This window comes from Schistocerca piceifrons, chromosome 3 (assembly GCF_021461385.2).
Source record: "Schistocerca piceifrons isolate TAMUIC-IGC-003096 chromosome 3, iqSchPice1.1, whole genome shotgun sequence".
NCBI classification, from domain to species: domain Eukaryota; kingdom Metazoa; phylum Arthropoda; class Insecta; order Orthoptera; family Acrididae; genus Schistocerca; species Schistocerca piceifrons.
In genome coordinates, this window is record NC_060140.1 from 327,465,403 (window position 1) to 327,481,235 (window position 15,833).

Below are 15,833 nucleotides of genomic sequence, written 5' to 3' on the forward strand. Positions count from 1 at the left end.
TATGAAATACAAAACGTATTGCAGGTTAATTCCTAGGATAGTAACATTAAATTTGTTGACGGCACATGAACGTGGTGACTATCCATATTACTCATCAATATAAAAAGACAATATTATGGGAATTTAGCAGGATTACTCAACATGAATTCTGAAATTGGGTGACTGACCGCACAGATGCTAAACGTCGTCAAGAGTATACGATGTCCTAATCGCATTAGGAATATGAAGATCGTCTTCGACAGCTCGCAACTTTCACATTGCTATCTCCACCCTACTCCAGACAGCCCTCGGTGGCGTTGCACTACGTTGCCGATGTAATGGAAGGCCTTCAAAACGACAACAGACGACATATTGAAAAATACAAGCGAATTCTCTTGCAGCGTAAGCTTATTGTACCTAATCTAAAAATTATTGGAGAGGAACATTGTCCTATGCAAAAAAAAGTAAAATGTTACTCACTGTTGACGTCAAACGGACATTATCTATGTCCTGTCTTGTGTCCTACTCATCTATAATATCAAGTGTACTATCAAAATGATTATATATAATGGATGATAATGTAATGCATTGATACCAGATGGCGGGTTCACAACAGTATTGATGCGAAAATAAAACAGAAGTTCGCAAAAGTGCAGTTGTGCATTTTCGTACGTTTTCACCTCGAGATGTACAGTCGTGCTCAAAAGTATCCGAACGACCTGAATTGCATTTCGCCTGATTCGCATGCAACCGGCATAACGCAGCTGTCTAGCAGGTCCTCTAATCCCTCCTTGGTACAGTCGTTTGACTATTGAAAATGGTTCCAATAAGTCACCACTAGAAAACACTGCTCTGTATCGCAATAACTCAAGATGTAAAGCAATACCACGATACTACAAATATCAGGGAACACCTTATCACAGATAAGACTGTCCTTAAGGCTTGTAAGCTCACATTTATTACAATAAATGACATATCTGAAATGTTACCACTCTCATTATTACGTCAGATTGGTAATGCACGTAGTAAGTTCGTCGTATTCATGATTTCCTCTTCAAAGTAACATACCGTACTTATTATTTAACACAAAATGACATTAAAAATTTAACTTATTCACGAGCAGCTAGTTGAGAATATGTATGAACTTCAAATGACACAACGAACCGTCTTGTTCTGCATATGGATTCAAACCCAGGTCATGCAGACTAAGCAAAGATTTCGTGACTGACGGAAACTAACAGTCATTCTTGATTAGGCATACAGAGAATGATATACCTCGATTTTAGACAGTATCAATTAGCAAATATCAACTTTAAATTGCATAACGCAAACATTTTTAACAGACGCGAATTCCTACCCAGCAGCTATTGTCCCTGCTAACGAACTACGAGAGATGTTAAATATTGCTTCTTCACAAGTAACTTACTTGAAATGCCGTGAGGTAAGGCTTTGTGTTGGACACAGATTCGAACCCAGAACCTAATCGGATTGCTATCGAAGCACAGTCAAATGTGACATATCGGATTTTCGCGGCAGTAGCTATATGTTTTAACTGAAATGACGAGACGAAACATTAATTTTTTCCTTCCCAGGACACCAACCCGGCACCTATCGCTGTTATATTTTAGAGAAAACGAACGTTAAATATGGGTTTGTTGCACCAGCAGTAACATGTGAGCACGTTTGAACTACAAATAATATGACGAAGAGTTCAGCGCTCACTGGGAATAGAGCCCCACACATATCGTTGCTGACTACACACAAGGAGACGTCAGCTACCGAATTTTTCTCCACCAGCTGCTCAGAATGACATCTTGAACTTACAGTCATCTCGCAAATAGTTCTGTGTCTCACTGGGAGTTAAAAACATCAGATATCGTTAGTGTTGACAACGAATGAAAATACATTAAAAATCAAAATTGGTATCCACCCGCAGATAGGTGTTCTCCTGCTAGAGCTTGATAACACATTATTAAATCTTTAGTGCCGGGCCAGGATTCAATCCCATTCACGCGTAATATGTGTAGATGTTGAGGAATCTGCAGTTTTGAACAAACAACAAATTGTAGCCGAGCTGTATTGCCACGAAGGGATGAAATTCCGCGTTAAGGGCGGTCTGAGTTGCATTCCCAATTCAGAACCAATTTTATCGACATACAGAAGCTCGGATAAAAGATGGAATAAGTGTGCTGTGACCATACATAGCGATTGTTTCGTCACTTGAAAGAAATAACTAGTATAAGAAAGGTTACTGGTGATAGACTTTCTACAAGTCGCCACTCCAGACTTTATTGTGGTTCAACCTACCGTCTACTTAGTAGAGAAGGAAGATCATCTTTAATGTGAATTTTCAGACCACACTGCCATTATATCTTCTTCACTTAGTGTAGCCAGGAGAGAATGAAATCTGTCTCTCCCTATCTAAAATCATTGAGAGAAGTGGGAATCGAACCCAGACCATAGGTATAACTACTTACCATCCATCCAACAGACCACGAAATCCTCTTCTCAGCGACTCATTTTTCTATCGTAACGCCGTTGCGCCACACTGGATGAGAATTCTGACACACAGGTTCCCTGTAGTGATTTGCAGCATGTTCAGTAAATTCATTTACTTGGTTGACCGAATCACCGTGAACTAGCTGCCTCGGCTACCCAGTGCATACATTCGACTCTATTTTGTAATCACCGAAATAAAATCACGTAACTGCCACCTACACAGAACTGCCAACAGTGTAGGATACAGAAGTTTAAATAGGAAGTGTTCCTTTCCACGTGAGCTATTCTATTGCGCTATCTGTTTGTAGAAAACGTCGTTCAGTCCAAAAGAAAAGCTGTAACTGTTTGTCTCTCAGAAGTCAAGACCTGGCAATATGCATAATCTCACAGTGCTGTGGAATCCAAAAATTCTGGAGGAATAGTTGACGAGCTCAGGAGCTGTTGTAGCTACGTGTCAGCTAGTAGCGTAGATAAGATGTCGCGAGTTCGAATACATTCAGTGCTACATTTTTTAAAACGCAATTCTGCTGTCTGCTGAAGTTATCAATCTAATGGAACTTTGAACATAATTCCCTTCACTTCTTAACCCAAAGTAGTCGCATGTGGAAAAAGGGCTAACTACTGTGACATTTTGTTCTATTCAGGTTTAATAGACATTTCTTTAAATATCATGATTCAATTTCTTTACAACAATTTTTTACTCTCTCTCTCATTGCTTTTTTTTCCCTCTCTCTCTCTCTCTCTCTCTCTCTCTCTCTCTCTCACACACACACACACACACACACACACACACACACACACACACATTCCTTTTTATTTTTATTTGTGTGTTGTGCTCGACTATTGGCGAGGCACGAAAACGCCTGTGAATGAGTTTCTTAGTTTTGAGTACACTTACGAAAGAAATATAAAAACAACAATGAGAGTTACTGATTTATGATGCTTGGTTTGCAGTCAGTTCTGAGTATTATTAGTAACTACGCTCCAGTCCCTAAACCTAGTTACAGAAAGCGAATCAGACGCATTACGTATTCCAGGCCTTAGCAGCCGCGACTTGGAGACACCAGCTATGGTCACTTCCCAGCCCGCTGTAGGATCACATCGGTTCGTCTTCTTCCTGCTGGTAATGTAACTGAGATTTGGCAACAAGGCAATGTATGTTTGGCAACTTTGTGATCGACGAGTTACTTCCTGGTGTGCACGGAATTAAGCCTCAAAGTTCACTTGATTTTACCTGTCATTTCCATTGAATAATCTGAGTTATTATAGCTTGAAGGGTAACAAAAGATTGTAAATTTACGGTTTTCAGCCCAGGAAAGTCGTTACAGGTGGAAATCGCGACTAATCTCGACCTTTAAATAGCGGCTTACGAGTTCTAGTCACTATTGCCGTCGTAAGAGGAAGCTCAGACCCATACCTCTTTGCCAGCTCTATGGTAACGTGCTGACCTGTGAAAAAGCGTCTGTTATGGTTCGCAGTTCTAGTCTCACTGACTGCAACGTTTTTATCCCTTCTGTGAAAGAGCTACAAGCAGTCGGATCAAACATCAATAAGGAAATCGCAAGAAAATGCTTTCGGCTCATAGTGCAATGTTGAAAAACTTACAATGCTGCACAACAGGTAACGCCTCTTTCCGCTGCTGACAAGCGAATTTTGGGTTTCTAGGAATATGTAACAATATTTATGAAATGCCACATTTGCATACCTCTTGAGTATGACACAGCAAACCAATTAAACACAGACCCAATCAAAATCTAAGTAAGTAGTATTTTACTAATTCGTGTCGATAGAGGCACGCTTGTGTATAGATACTCGGTTTTATTAAAACAGACTTTCGTCCTAAGGTTATCGTGGGTAGTTTTATTTCATTTCTTATAATACAGTGCACAATTTTAGTAAGGTTTCCTTTAGTGTTGTTAAAACAATAGTAAACATGAGAGAGAAATTAATCATCAACGATATACGAGGTGTGGCTAGAAAAAAACCGGACTGATGCTGGAAAAAACATTTATTTACAATTATTTACAATTTCATGTTATCTCCTTCAATGTACTCTCCTCCTCGGTCTCTACACCGCTCCATACGAATTTTCCACTGTTCATAGCAATGCTGCAGATAGTTTTCGGTAAGTCCATTCATTACTTCCGTCGCTTTTTCTTTTACTGCTTCAACAGTCTCAAATCTAGTTCCTTTCAAAGCTGACTTGACTTTAGGGAAAAGAAAAAAGTCACAGGGGGCCAAATCAGGTGAGTAGGGTGGATGATCTAAGATGGGAATGTTGTGTTTTGCCAAAAACGTCTTCACTGACAACGCACTGTGAGCTGGGGCATTGTCTTGGTGAAGGATCCATGACTTTTTTCTCCACAAATCGTTCCGTTTTCTCCGTACTCGCTCACGTAGGGTAGCCAGGACGCTAATGTAGTAATGCTGATTCACTGTTTGTCCCTCTGGTACCCAATCAATGTGCACAATCCCTTTGATGTCAAAAAAACAATCATCATTGCCTTGAATTTAGATTTTGACATTCGTGCTTTTTTTTGTCGTGGAGAACCAGGAGTTTTCCAATGCATCGATTGGCGTTTAGTTTCGGGATCGTAAGTAAAAAACCACGATTCATCACAAGTAATAACATTTTGTAAGAAGGTGGGATCACTTTCAATGTTTTCCAGGATGTCAGAACAAATCATTCCTCGGCGTTCCTTCTGTTCAATTGTGAGACACTTTGGAACCATTTTTGAACACACTTTGTTCATGTTGAAACTTTCATGAAGAATCTGCCTAACACTTTCCTTGTCAACTCCTGTTAACTCAGACACTGCTCTGATTGTTAAACGGCGATCTTGTCGAACAAGTTTACCGATTTTTTCAATGTTTGCATCAGTTTTTGCTGACAATGGTCTGCCAGTGCGAGTGTCATCACTGGTGTCTTCGCGGCCATCTTTAAATCGTTTAAACCACTCAAACACTTGTGTTCGCGATAAACAATTATCGCCGTACACTTGTTGTAACATTACAAACGTTTCACTTGCAGATTTTCCTAGTTTGAAACAAAATTTGATGTTAACACGCTGTTCTTTCTGTACACTCAACATTTTCCGACGCACAGACAAAACGTCAACTACTTAAAACAGACGCCACGGACAGACTGAGTGCAGGAGGCAGATGAAACTCGAGCAGTAGGCGGAGCGAGAGTCACGTGACAGGCCACGCGACTTTCAGCCTTATTGCATTCGTTTTATTGTTTCACCAGCACTAGTCCGGTTTTTTTCTAGCCACACCTCGTATGCGAATTCTCTGATGTTACCTATGACAGTCTGACAATGCACATGCAGTTTATTGATTACATGCATGTAGAAAACTTGTTCTGAGTTAAAGCTGTCAAACAAAGTTTGAAGAAGGATAAAAATTTCTTATAATACAGTGCACAATTTTCGTAAGGTTTCCTTTAGTGTTGTTAAAACAATAGTAAACATGAGAGAGAAATTAATCATCAACGATATATGCGAATTCTCTGATGTTACCTATGACAGTCTGACAATGCACATGCAGTTTATTGATTACATGCATGTAGAAAACTTGTTCTGAGTTAAAGCTGTCAAACAAAGTTTGAAGAAGAATAAAATCTCACTACCACACGACAGCTAATGTAGAAAACACTTTTCTGACATATTATGGCATGATGCGCTCTCCCTACACATCTTCGAGATGCATCTGCTGCCTGCTGTCTATTAAACCTGAATAGAACAAAATGTCACAGTAGTTAGCCCTTTTTCCACATGCGACTACTTTGGGTTAAGAAGTGAAGGGAATTATGTTCAAAGTTCCATTAGATTGATAACTTCAGCAGACAGCAGAATTGCGTTTTAAAAAATGTAGCACTGAATGTATTCGAACTCGCGACATCTTATCTACGCTACTAGCTGACACGTAGCTACAACAGCTCCTGAGCTCGTCAACTATTCCTCCAGAATTTTTGGATTCCACAGCACTGTGAGATTATGCATATTGCCAGGTCTTGACTTCTGAGAGACAAACAGTTACAGCTTTTCTTTTGGACTGAACGACGTTTTCTACAAACAGATAGCGCAATAGAATAGCTCACGTGGAAAGGAACACTTCCTATTTAAACTTCTGTATCCTACACTGTTGGCAGTTCTGTGTAGGTGGCAGTTACGTGATTTTATTTCGGTGATTACAAAATAGAGTCGAATGTATGCACTGGGTAGCCGAGGCAGCTAGTTCACGGTGATTCGGTCAACCAAGTAAATGAATTTACTGAACATGCTGCAAATCACTACAGGGAACCTGTGTGTCAGAATTCTCATCCAGTGTGGCGCAACGGCGTTACGATAGAAAAATGAGTCGCTGAGAAGAGGATTTCGTGGTCTGTTGGATGGATGGTAAGTTGTTATACCTATGGTCTGGGTTCGATTCCCACTTCTCTCAATGATTTTAGATAGGGAGAGACAGATTTCATTCTCTCCTGGCTACACTAAGTGAAGAAGATATAATGGCAGTGTGGTCTGAAAATTCACATTAAAGATGATCTTCCTTCTCTACCAAGTAGGACAGCACCGACAGCGCAACGGCCAAGGTAACTAGCTGCGAATCTCGAAGAAGCTTAGTGGATGTTGTTATTTAGATTACGCCTGTGGTCTAGCGGTAGCGTGCGTTGTTTCTGTTCATAATGTCAGTGGATCGAGAGCAGCTGGCATAAAATATTTTGAGTTCGCCGGCGGTCGGCGTGGAGGTAGGACGTAGTGTGGTGTGCGCTGCGCCGTCTGTGCTTCCGCGTGGTAAGTCTTGCGCTTGCTGCAGCTTAAAGCTCTGTTTATCGAAAACTTCGAGAAGTAATGAGTAGTATACAGTGATGGCTCAACCAAGTCGAAAAGATACGTTGAAATTACCTTTGATTCTCGATATGCCAGACCAAAGTCGTTTGAAGTAGAGAATTGGTTAGAAGAAGATGTGAAGCTCTCTTTTAATGATATAATCGGGATCCATCTGTCGATTGTAGCTTGTATCGTGTTTGTTAAAATGCGTGGTTCCGAGTTGTGCGAGAAAATAGTTGAGTCTTCCGGAGGTGTCATGAAATTTAAGCACTCAGATGGAAACGTTGGTGAAGTCACCGTTGCACATGCCGGTTTTGGCATTCGCACAGTTCGAATATTCGAGTTGCCTTTTGAGATTTGAACAGACCAAATTAATGCCGTAATTTCACCCTTCGGCAAAGTGCTCAGCAACTTTGCCGAGAAATGGTCAAGCGCGCATAAATTCCCAGTACTAAATGGAGTACGGCAGCTTCGAGTAGAGTTACAAAAGCACATCCCGTCGTACATCAATGTCTGCGTATATAGAGGGATTGTAATTTATGACGATCAACCGCGAACCTGTGCCGCCTGTAACAAGCCTGGGCACGTTCGCGCAGATTGTATACAGCGGCGCGTTGCACAGCTGCCGGCCGACGAGGCCGCCAGGCCACCGGCGATGACAACACTGCCTGGAACTTACGCCGCCGTGGCACGCGAACGGCCAACTGCTTCCTCTGCCCCTGAACCGTGTGCAAATACAAATTCTCCAGACACTGAAATTCTGATGGATGTCAGTGCCGTCATAGCTGACGACCTACAAGAGTCCCACCAACCTACGAAAACAGTTGAAGTTCCACCGAAACAGGCACCTGCAACTGTTAAGGCAGCAGATCCACCGGAAGTTAAAGACCGACAAACCTTGCAGGAAAGCGAAACTAACTTGGATACTGAAGAAAGTCCGTCGAGAGGCAATTCTCGCAAAAAAAAAGAGAAACGCCGGCTGGCGCGCAAAGGTGCAGAGGAGACGGCTCCTACACTCCGACAAAAAGCAAAGGAAATAGGTAGTAGCTTAAGACAACAGATGGCTGGCAACACGGAAGCGACACCAGTTTCTGAGGAGCGTTCCCCTTTTGCGCTGGTAAAACGGGACGTCCAAGGAAAGCTAACAAAGAAAGCACTCATCCACCCTCAAGAAGCGAGTCACTCTCCTGAAGATTCACTCGTCCAACCCACGATGACAACGACAACCAGCTGGGCAGACGAAAGCGATCATAACCATGCGGATGAAGAAATGACAGAAGTTTCAGAAACTAAAACAGACTGTACTCCAGCCACGAAGGTGGCTGATTTCTTCAACGAAGACGTCTCCGTGAACGAACTTTCTAAAGACCAAGGACACACCACTGAACCATTTGCTACCGGTGAATATTATTAAAATGAGTTTTAAAGCTGACGCTTGCGAGACAAAACGGAAGAATGTTGTTTAAAGTTTGATCAAGTAGAACGACCAATGTCTGACATACAAGCGTACAAGATCGCTACAGTAAACCTTAATAAGATTCGTAGTTCCTTTAAATTACAGAACTTAAAAGATTTTATATATGCTTCTGACAGTGACATTATCCTTTTACAAGAAGTGACAGACACTGAGCTCTGTAACGTACCTGGCTTCAACGCCATTATAAACCCAGGGCATGGAACGGAAATGGGCACAGCTCTGCTCGGAAAGGAGGGCATAGTAGGCCAAGATGTGGTAAAACTATCAAACAGTAAAGGCATAGCGGCCACAATAAACAAAATACGAGTCATGAACGTATATGCCCCTTCAGGATCCAGCAACAGGCACCGCAGAGCGGAGTTCTTTAAAGAAGAAGTTGTCCCACTATTTGGAACTCGATATGAACACCTTATCCTGGGAGGAGATTTTAACTGTGTTTTGCATGCCAAAGACCAAACTCCCAATTTCAACAAGTGTACTGAACTGGAACGTCTGGTTAATGACCTAAGACTAATAGACTCATGGGAGCATATGCACGGTGCCGCCCCTGGCTTCACCCACACCACAAGTCACTCGGCGAGCCGTCTAGACAGGATATATGTAACTCATAATTTGAAACACCACATTTTGCAGTCCGAAATATGGCCTACCGTTTTCTCGGATCACGCTGCGTACATATGCACAATCAATCTGACAAAACAAGGGACCTATCGAGGTAGAGGCACATGGAAGCTCAACGTGTCACATCTGGAAGACCAAGCTTGTCAGGAGGCATTTTACACGTTATGGAGAGAGTGCGAAAGCAAATTTAGCTCGTACAACTCTGGCACTGACTGATGGCTGAAACACGCCAAACCTAAAATACGGAGGTTTTTCATAAATTACTCAAAAGACAAAAACTTTTGGTACAAATCGACTATAGACTTTTAGTTTTAGTGTCTAAGGGATTTGTACAAGTCCGATGCAACAGTTGTGGACAACTACGAAAGAATTAACAAAATTAAAGCAAAGATTTTGGCTCTTCGGCGTAAACAACTGGAAGGCTACCAAATACGGTCGCGTGCCCAGAATATAGCACAGCACGAGGTCACTTCCATTTATCATGTCATTCGTGAAAGAAAAAGGGCGTCTCGCAAGATATTCTCTGAAATAACAACTGATGATGGAAGGAAGCTGACGAAGCAAAGAGAGATTAAAGAGGCAATCGTACAGCATTTTGAATCCTTAATGTCTAGTCAACCAGTTGACGAACAGCTTCAAGACGAGTTAACGATCAACCTCCAGCGCAAAGTATGCCACGCGGAAGCACAAACTCTCATCTCGGAAGTGACTGAAGAAGATGTCGAAGAAGCTATATATGGAAGCATGAAAAATAAGGCTCCAGGGGCAGACGGAATTCCGGCAGAATTTTATCGCAAATTTAGTGACCCCGTAAAAGCTAAGTTAACTCTCTTCTGCAACGAACTACTAAACCCTGAAAATGACATCCCGAAAGAATTTCGTGAGGGACTCGTAGTGTTAGTGCCAAAAACCACCAACATGAAAACTGTAAGCGCTCTGAGGCCAATCACGCTTTTAAACAGTGATTACAAAATCTTTGGCCGCATCCTCGCTCGCAGGCTGAAAACCACAATGACCAGCGTCACTGGCCCTTATCAAACAAGTGTGGGCAAAGATAGAAGAATTCTCCAGACCCTTTGTGATTACAGGGACCTAATCTCAACGGCCGACGTCTGCAAAGTAAAATGTGCACTCATCTCACTCGACTTTGATAAAGCATTCGACAGGGTAAATCATCGTTTTCTCCTTCGGACCATGGGCGCAATGGGCTTCCCTCCTAGATTCATAGCAGTAGTAAGAAATACATTAACAAACAACTCAGCCAGATTTGTCATCAATGGGCACATTAGCCGTCCGATTGACGTCACCAGCTCCATTAGGCAAGGGTGTCCAATGTCAATGGCACTCTTCGCCATTGCCATCGAGCCCCTGCTTGCCTCCCTTATGAAACATCTACAAGGGCTACAAATACATGGAGAAAAGATCGTGTGCAAGGCGTACGCTGATGATGTTGGCTTCCTAGTCGTGAATGGCACTGAAGTAGAGAGCGCACTGCAATAGTAACAAAATATGAACAGGCATCTGGTGCAAAATTAAATAGAACAAAGTCGGGGATTTTCAACATCGGCCGTGGAATTGGGACGCAAACGCAGGGTCTGTTACGCGAGCTTGAAACCATGAAATGTCTCGGCATAGATTTTAAAAGAAATATCAAGCACACTATTGCTGCGAATTATCGAAAATTACTTAACAGCATACGCGCCTCTGTACAAGCACATAGTATTAGGAAACTCGATGAACTTCAGAAAGTAATAGTGGCAAATGTATATATCACATCCAAAGTTAACTACGTAGCGCAAGTTCTGTCACCACCTGCGCCTTTGTCGAAAAGTATCGCATCTGCACTAGGACATTTTGTCAGCCGCGGTCATATTTTCAAAGTCAGATATGACGTTCTGATGCTCCCTACGAAATGCGGTGGGTTAAATCTCACCGATATCAGCAAAAAAGCGCAAGCCTTATACCTTTCAACCACATACAAATAATGGAAGGAACCACGTGGCAACCTTGCTGCACATTTGTTAAATGAAATAGCTCCTGCTGACATCAGTGCACCTATAAATGTCCGACACATACCCAACGGACTATACCACTAGAAATACTTTTTAGTGGAATACAGCTACATACAGGCAAGGATCCCTGAAAAAGACATAATGAAAGTGAAAGAACTTTACAATAGCTTGATGAAAGACAAACCCAGAAACGACGTAGAACAAAAGTATCCTTGTTATAACTGGGCAACAATATGGCAAAATATTCACTGCCGGAACCTGCCAACGTATGTTAGATCGACCTGGTACTATGCTGTAAACAGGAAAATTCCGACGAACTCTAAACTGCACTCTATTCGATTGGCCGAGTCACCGCTGTGTACATTATGTAATATACCAGATACCGAAGAGCATAGATTGTTGTGTGACAAGGTAAAAGACATATGGCTCTACATAAGACAAAAGATAGCGAGCGTCAGCAGAACTACGCCCAACGCCGTTACGCCTGCTGCATTTTTAAACCCTGACAGTATACCTTACCCTAAAACAAAACGAAACGCAATCGACTGGTTGAAAGGCCAAACGGTGCATTACATCCTAACAAAAGAATCAAGCAATAGGGAGGACTTCTGGGTATACCTTACAACTGAGCACCAAAAGTTGATGTGTACTAAAAAATACAAGGAAAACTACGCAAATTTTTTAACTAAAACAATACTGTAACCAATAGAAGTGCGTAATTTACATTATCCACCGAAGCATTTCGTATATTAGACGAATGCTTTGTGGTACAAGGTTGTACTTCACGTAGCAAGAGGAGGATATCCAACAGCAAGTAATCAGAGAAGATCATAAATATAAACCAATTAGACCTCTATGTGTATATTACTTTGTTTTGGGGGAATCATACGACACAGTGATGAAACTGGTATCTACCCTTTATTTAGTTTCTTTCTTTCACTCCTACTTTTCACAGGAAGACATATTTATGTGTAAAATCAAGCAGCAGAAGCCTACTTTAATTCATTACCTTTCTGAAGAAGAGAATTTTACTTATCAGCAATAATGAGTTTGCTTCTTTCCGTTTTTCCACGCCCGGAGAACGAAATTTACAGATGCAGTTACATTTCCATAACAATTAGGTGACTGCCTTCTGAATGGAATTTACATTTATTTTTATTCAAGCCATGTTGCAAACAAAGGCAACAGAAGGGGCATACTTCGTTTGTCGTTAAGAAGAAGCGTGTTTCCACATCATCAAATGGTTCAAATGGCTCTGAGCACTATGGGACTCAACTGCTGAGGTCATTAGTCCCCTAGAACTTAGAACTAGTTAAACCTAACTAACCTAAGGACATCACAAACATCCATGCCCGAGGCAGGATTCGAACCTGCGACCGTAGCGGTCTTGCGGTTCCAGACTGCAGCGCCTTTAACCGCACGGCCACTTCGGCCGGCTCCACATCATCAAGTTACATTCATTCTTTAAAGGCGGAGAAGCCGGGCCGAGAAGGTAACACATGGCGAGCGTAAAGGACGGGTTGAAGGGGAGGAAGGAGACCCGGGAAAAAAAAAAAGGTAGACGGTAGGTACAACCACAATAAAGTCTGGAGTGGCGACATGTAGAAAGTCTATCAGCAGTAATCTTTCTTATACTAGTTATTTCTTTCAAGTGACGAAACAAACGCTATGTATGGTCACAGGACACTTATTCCATCTTTTATCCGAGCTTCTGTATGTCGATAAAATTGGTTCTGAACTAGGAATGCAACTCAGACCGCCCTTAACGCGGAATTTCATCCCTTCGTGGCAATACAGCTCGGCTACAATTTAAACTGCAGATTCCTCAACATCTACACATATTACGCGTGAATGGGATCGAATCCTGGCCCGGCACTAAAGATTTAATAATGTATTATCAAGCTCTAGCATGAGAACAGCTATCTGCGGGTGGATAACAATTTTGATTTTTAATGTATTTTCATTCGTTGTCAACACTAACGATATCTGATGTTTTTAACTCCCAGTGAGACACAGAACTATTTGCGAGATGACTGTAAGTTCAAGATGTCATTCTGAGCAGCTGACGTCTCCTTGTGTGTAGTCAGCAACGATAGGTGTGGGGCTCTATTCCCAGTGAGCGCTGAACTCTTCGTCATATTATTTGTAGTTCAAACGTGCTCACATGTTACTGCTGGTGCAACAAACCCATATTTAACGTTCGTTTTCTCTAAAATATAACAGCGATAGGTGCCGGGTTGGAGTCCTGGGAAGGAAAAAATTAATGTTTCGTCTCGTCATTTCAGTTAAAACATCTAGCTACTGCCGCGAAAATCCGATATGTCACATTTGACTGTGCTTCGATAGCAATCCGATTAGGTTCTGGGTTCGAATCTGTGTCCAACACAAAGCCTTACCTCACGGCATTTCAAGTAAGTTACTTGTGAAGAAGCAATATTTAACATCTCTCGTAGTTCGTTAGCAGGGACAATAGCTGCTGGGTAGGAATTCGCGTCTGTTAAAAATGTTTGCGTTATGCAATTTAAAGTTGATATTTGCTAATTGATACTGTCTAAAATCGAGGTATATCATTCTCTGTATGCCTAATCAAGAATGACTGTTAGTTTCCGTCAGTCACGAAATCTTTGCTTAGTCTGCATGACCTGGGTTTGAATCCATATGCAGAACAAGACGGTTCGTTGTGTCATTTGAAGTTCATACATATTCTCAACTAGCTGCTCGTGAATAAGTTAAATTTTTAATGTCATTTTGTGTTAAATAATAAGTACGGTATGTTACTTTGAAGAGGAAATCATGAATACGACGAACTTACTACGTGCATTACCAATCTGACGTAATAATGAGAGTGGTAACATTTCAGATATGTCATTTATTGTAATAAATGTGAGCTTACAAGCCTTAAGGACAGTCTTATCTGTGATAAGGTGTTCCCTGATATTTGTAGTATCGTGGTATTGCTTTACATCTTGAGTTATTGCGATACAGAGCAGTGTTTTCTAGTGGTGACTTATTGGAACCATTTTCAGTAGTCAAACGACTGTACCAAGGAGGGATTAGAGGACCTGCTAGACAGCTGCGTTATGCCGGTTGCATGCGAATCAGGCGAAATGCAATTCAGGTCGTTCGGATACTTTTGAGCACGACTGTACATCTCGAGGTGAAAACGCACGAAAATGCACAACTGCACTTTTGCGAACTTCTGTTTTATTTTCGCATCAATACTGTTGTGAACCCACCATCTGGTATCAATGCATTACATTATCATCCATTATATATAATCATTTTGATAGTACACTTGATATTATAGATGAGTAGGACACAAGACAGGACATAGATAATGTCCGTTTGACGTCAACAGTGAGTAACATTTTACTTTTTTTGCATAGGACAATGTTCCTCTCCAATAATTTTTAGATTAGGTACAATAAGCTTACGCTGCAAGAGAATTCGCTTGTATTTTTCAATATGTCGTCTGTTGTCGTTTTGAAGGCCTTCCATTACATCGGCAACGTAGTGCAACGCCACCGAGGGCTGTCTGGAGTAGGGTGGAGATAGCAATGTGAAAGTTGCGAGCTGTCGAAGACGATCTTCATATTTCTAATGCGATTAGGACATCGTATACTCTTGACGACGTTTAGCATCTGTGCGGTCAGTCACCCAATTTCAGAATTCATGTTGAGTAATCCTGCTAAATTCCCATAATATTGTCTTTTTATATTGATGAGTAATATGGATAGTCACCACGTTCATGTACCGTCAACAAATTTAATGTTACTATCCTAGGAATTAACCTGCAATACGTTTTGTATTTCATAATCGGAACTATCTGCATTAACCGTCATCAGAGCAATGTCAGGGAACAGAATGCAGCAGTGCCTTGGTACCTACCTCGGGACATGCTTGAGTCGTGTTCTAAGGAAAGGGTAGTTGCTGGTTCACATTATATTACACTAGCGAGAAGTACCGACTTCTCCTTTTCTCTGCAAACATCCAGAACTAAATTCAGTAACTAAATGCTACGAATATATTTGCATTGTGCCAATTCAAAGATCAATAGATATGGATATAGATACAGATTTTTATATTTAAAGCCATTCTCGTTCTGCGTTGGAATAAACATCATTCATTATTTGCTTGTTCTTGTTACGATTGTTATTGTCATTCTCTCACTCGCAAGAGTTTTCACATTCCTATTTGGTATCGATGCACATGAAGAGTGGCTATGAAAGAAGGGAATACTGAATGTTACGTCATGCAGAATACACTCATTTACTTCGGCTCCTCGTGATCAACGCTACAGGAGAAGTGAGATACATAAAGTTGACAGTGTAAGGACAGACATGCTGGCACAACTCTGCAACTACACAGTGTTACCAGATAAAATGGTGCTGCGGAATCGAAAGTGTAGTACGG